Source organism: Rhinopithecus roxellana, chromosome 10, assembly GCF_007565055.1.
Source record: "Rhinopithecus roxellana isolate Shanxi Qingling chromosome 10, ASM756505v1, whole genome shotgun sequence".
Lineage (NCBI taxonomy): Eukaryota > Metazoa > Chordata > Mammalia > Primates > Cercopithecidae > Rhinopithecus > Rhinopithecus roxellana.
Window position 1 is genome coordinate 43,199,390 of NC_044558.1, and position 5,483 is coordinate 43,204,872.

Consider the following 5,483-nt stretch of genomic DNA (forward strand, 5'->3'; position numbering starts at 1 on the left):
TTTTGTTTTAGGTCATTAATATTTTGAAATCTTAAATAGAAAACAATCTATTTTTTTATCTAATTTAACTCAAATATAGCTTTTATCTTTTCCATCTTACTGCTAATTGTCATATATGGCTTTTTAGAGAAAGATCAGAAAATACCCCAACATGGAAAAAAATATACATATACATACATAACTGTAATGTTTATCTTACTGCAGTTAGAAACAGAATATACAAAAAAAGTTTAAAATGCTGAGATTTTCCAGTCATTTCTGTAGTCAAATAAATCAGAACATTTTTATATTCAAGAATTCTGAGGGGCTGAGTGTGGTGGCTTATGCCTGTAATCATAGCACTTTGTAAAACAAATATAATGGCTTACTCCTGGTATAAGAGAGATAGTGATGATGGGTGGAAGTTTACCATATAACATCTTAGCCGTGTTAAAAACCATGATTTTAAATCTTTTGAAACCTTCTTGTGTTCCCTGTTCCGCGTGCTGTCCACAGAAGCAACAAGGCAGAGGAAGCTGAGGAGGCAAATCTATGAGGCCACAAATCTAAGAGTACAACGAATCTACAAGATGTACATTTTACAGATAAAAAACTGAGACTTAACACCCGACATCACACACTAACACAACTGGAATTTGAACTTGAATCTGCTTGAATGGAAAACCTGAGCTCTTTTCTTCACCCCATACATACCAGTACACCATATCGCTCTACTGCATCTCAGAGATTTTTTTTTTTTGCCAGCATAAAGCCTTTTCATTTATAGTGTAGATCATGATTATATCATTCTGTAGCAAATGGGTTTCCATGCTTTAAAAGACAGTATACCAACATGAATTTAATCTTGAAAATCTGAGCCATTATCATATATCAAATGCTGCTTGACATTCTAAAAGAAATAGAACTGGCCAGAGAAATTGTAGATTCATTGTAATTCCCCATAGATATTCATACTTTTGTGACTGTCATTGAATACAGAAATGATAGGTTTGAGTTTGGTTGTAATTTCTTTAATTTTAGGAAATATTTTTATTCTACTTGATATCAAGTTATGCATGTCATGACCGTAATTTAGATATTATCACTGGCCTTAGAGTAAAATTTCAAATGCAGCCTTAACACACTGCTATGTTTTATAGGAAAGGATAAATGCTGAGTCATGTTTCTCATCCGGGAACCCTGCATGCTTCTGCTTGAGGCTGTTGACTTCTGAGCCTATCATCTTGCCTTAAGATCCACAGCTCTCTCATCTCCCTATCGCTGTGATTCTCCACTCAGCATTCTCTGATGAACTAGTATTTCCTTCAGTTCTTCCCTCCACCAGAAAACCATGTTACAGGTCATTTGAATGTAATCCTTGGCAATGACATTTTACCTTGCCTTTGGGTAGAAGTCATAGCAAATGTCTGAGCATCTGTGCTTCCTGATGGTTGGTGGTTGGGGACACAGCTCTGAATTTCCATTGAATTATTCTTCACTGCAAGATTGTCACTCTACAACATCATAACAAGAAAAAACAAAGGCAAATAATGAGAGAAAAAGGAATTCTATTCTCCCTATAACTAGAGAGACAACATGGTACAGCAGAAAGAACACTGGACTCCAGCTATCAGTCGTTCCCTGTCTCACTCCACAGAGAGTTGGAAGCAACACCCGAGTTTTGTTATTAACCTGCTCTGTGTCATTGAGCTAGTTACTTAATCTTTGTGGCTCAATTTTTTCCTCAACATGAAGCAAAAGTAATACCTCCTCTTCCTTCTTTAATTTGTTATAAGATTAAAATGAGATAGTGTGTGAGAAAGTGCATTGTAAAATACACAGCTCTGTACAAAACTCCCAGCTACCAATTCCAAACTTCATTAGTGTTGACTGTCCCCCTTACTCATTTGGCACCTCATCAGATACTGTGACAATTAGGGTGACTACTCATCCCAGTTTGCCAGGAACTTTCCTGATTTTAGCAATAAAAGTCTTGTGTCCCAGAAGCCCCTCTGTCTGGGACAAACAACGGTATGTGACTGCCCTAGAAATAATGAAGTTACTTGATAAGAAAAGGCTGACTGGTGCTAACAACTCCTTTCACCATCTACTCCACAGGAAAGAAACAAGCAAGGTGTTTCCATGAACCTGAGCTAAGCCCACACAATCCTTCTTGAAGCAAAGAGAGTTTCTCTGAGCAGGGTTCGGTTTGGCGGTCATTGACAGGAAAGGAGCAGAGAAGTCATGATAGCTGGTATCTAGTGATATATCAATAAGTAAACTGAGCACTGGTGGGTATTCAGGATACATCCTTAAGGCCAGACCTGACTCACTTTCCTGCACCCATTAGTAGGTCCTGATGTTCTATTTTGGTGAGAAAGTGGGCATCTACCTCTGCTCCACCAACCCCTCCTTTCCCTTTCCACTCACATTCAGGGATCTGTCTAGCATTTCATGCACTTTGATAATCATGTGAAATTTTCAGTCCTGCTGAGATGATGTAAGATGGTCACTTTTTTTTTTTTTTTTTAAACCAGAGCCAATAAAGCAATAATCTCTCCCTGAACTGCAGGCTCCCAACCAGCCTTGGGCTAGTCAACCCGATTCCTTAATTCCAACCCACATACTCTTTTCCACCCACCTCTGGAGAATGAAAAGAGGTGGTGCAGCCAGGCTCCCCCAGCTGCTGCAGTGCCCTCCTGCACTGGAGTAGGTACAGCCTAATCAAAGGCCTGTTGTTTTCCTTTGGCTTTGAAACTCACTGGCTGTGGGTGTATCTGTTGCATGATCACGAACACTTAAAAAAAAAAAAAAAAAAGAAGATCCAGTCCCATTACTTTGGCTCTGGCACAGAAATTTCTGGAAAGAGAAAACATAAAATGATACCAAAGTGGTAACAGTAAAATAAATACCTCTCTCTGAATTTCGCGGAAGTAATGAAGCTTCAGGGCACCAGAGGAGACTTCAGTGGCTTCAAAGCTATTGATGACTGTCCAATAACCCAAGAACTGGCCAAACAAGCTGGACTGCTTTCCTGTGAGTCGTCGGAATCACTGCAGGCCTGTGATGGCTCCCTCTCACCTGTGGGAAACCGGCTCTTAAAATGGAGAGTTGCCACTAGTCATGTCATCAGCTTCTTGGTCTTCACCAGGGCTGGGCAACAAGAGTCATAGGACCTGTCTTTGCTTATGCTTTTTAATTTCTTTATCTCTTTGCAAATGTAACGATGTGACTTACAATACATGTTTTGATGTGCTGATAATCTTGACAATGAAATAGGTTTTAGGACTTGAGAGGATTGGGAGGAGGCATAGAAACAGTTTGGTGTCTCTGGAAGGAATTAAATTGTAGACATTTTCAATGATTCCTAGTTCCTTCACTCAAGGAGGGATCAATAGTGTGCTGACAAATGTTTAACAACAGGCACTCTGGGGGAAAACAAAAGCAAAACCAAAACTGATTTGTGTGTTGGCCAATTTCCATGGTATAAATACTCCTACCATGACCAGTTTAGCTGGCTCCAGTGCACCACTCAGAAGGATCCTAGTTTTTCTTTGCCAAAGATCATCTTACCTGATGGGTTTTATGAAATATATTTATTGAGAATTAAATTCATTAGAATGATTTAAGTTAGAATATTGTATCAAAAATTTCATTTACCTTTCTTAACCTTTAGTAATTTGTTATCTTGCTCACACTCTCAGTATCCTGTCATACCCACTTTTCATTTGAAATCTGTTTCTGTTGTTGTTGCCTTCCTTCCTTCCTTCCTTCCTTCTTCTTTCCTCTTTTCCCCTTCCTTCCTTCTCTTCCTTTTCTCTTTTCCCCTTCCTTCCTTTCTTTCTCTTTCTTCTTCCTTCCTTCTTTCCTTCCTTCCTTCCTCTCTCCTTTCTTTCTTTCTTCCTTTCTTTCTTTTTTCCTTTCTCTCTCTCTCCTTCCTTCCTTTTCTTCCTTCTCTTCCTTTTCTCTTTCTTTCTTTTTCTTTCTTTCTCTCTCTCTCTTTTTTCTTTTTCCTTCCTTCCTTCCTTCTTTCATTTTTTTAAGAGACGGGTTTTCATCATTCTGTTACCCAGGCTGGAGTGCAGTGGTGCAATCATGGCTCACTATAATCTCAAACTCCTGGCCTCAAGTGATTCTCCCATCTCAGCCTCTTAAGTAGCTAGTACTAGAGGCTTGAGCGACCATGCTCAGTTATTTTTTTTTAATTTTTATTTTTGTAGAGACAGAGTCTCACCATGTTGCCCAGGCTGGTCTTGAACTACAGCGATCCTTCCACCTCAGCCTCTCAAAATGCTGGGATTACAGGCATAAGCCACTGCACCTGCAGCCTGTTTATTTTTCTTATCTAGCTCTGATTTCCTTTCTTTATACTGAGAGTGAATTTGTAGCCAGATGTTTCTCTGTTTTCATCTTTAATTTTTGCTTTTTTCTTAAATTATTTAAAAATTATCACATCACTCCTATTTCCCTTCTCCCCACAGTACTTAAAACCTCAATGACTCCCTATGGCTTTTGGGATAAAGTTTGTGGTATGGCTTTGACCCCAGTCTCTGTCTCTAGCTTAAGGACCTTAGAGATGGGCTCTTGCTCTGTTGCCTAGGCTGGATTCCCTCACGAAACTTGTGCTCTGACCACCCCCAAATTCTTGCATGTCCATGAATACATTGTGCTACTTCATGTCTTCAAGCCTTCTCACATGTGGCTTGCTCTAAGATTTTCTCGTCATTAACACTTTAACTTTAGATTTACACTGGGCTTCTAATCTCAGTGGCTATAGCATCTTTTGTTATTCATATCTCAGCAGTGACAGTAATTATTGGTTTGCTGAGCTGTCTCCCTCTACTTAGGCTACGTACGACCCTTTTGACTCAGAGACGATTATCCTACTTATATCCCTGGCACCTAAGAAAATGTCTGGTATATACTAGGTGTGCAATAAACACTTGTTAAGTAGAGATAATAAATTCATAAATGGTAATTGAGGTGATTTCATAGCTTCATTTTAATTCTAATGTGCTAAAGTACTTCAATCATTCATTGACAGCAGTATCGACCAATACATTTGCAAAGCAGATTGGTTCAATAATATATGATGTAGTCATAGAGCAGAATTAAAATATTGATGTGAAGTTCCAAAAAGTTAAAAATAAAGATATAACACCAAAAAAGTGAGCAGCATTATCTCTTTTACATAAATAATAAAAAAGAACACACATTTATATATGTGTGTATAAAGAAGTTTTTGAAAGTAGGAAGCTCCTTCAGCAAATTTAAGCTTAAAAACTAAAGAAAGCAGGAAGCATATGTTAAGTAGACTTTTACTTTCTGTTTTGTATATTTCTGTCTGATTTTTGCTTTATCATGTATATTTATTATTTTTACATAAGAAAACATTTACATGAGAAAAAGTATTAGCAGAGCTTACATAGTGATAGTATTATACACCATGATTTCTTCTTTAAACATCTTTATAATTATCAAACATGAGTGATTTAAAAAAAACT

At 38.0% G+C, this 5,483-nt stretch overlaps 1 long non-coding RNA gene across 1 annotated transcript; it reads right to left on the reverse strand.

Moving 5' to 3' along the window:
• Positions 1-1,274: 1,274 nt before the first annotated feature.
• Positions 1,275-3,046, reverse strand: LOC115900063. The gene is made up of 3 exons (XR_004059735.1): positions 2,892-3,046; positions 2,621-2,776; positions 1,275-1,493 (listed from the first exon to the last, which is right to left on the reverse strand). It is a non-coding gene; the product is annotated as an uncharacterized LOC115900063 (long non-coding RNA).
• Positions 3,047-5,483: the final 2,437 nt, after the last annotated feature.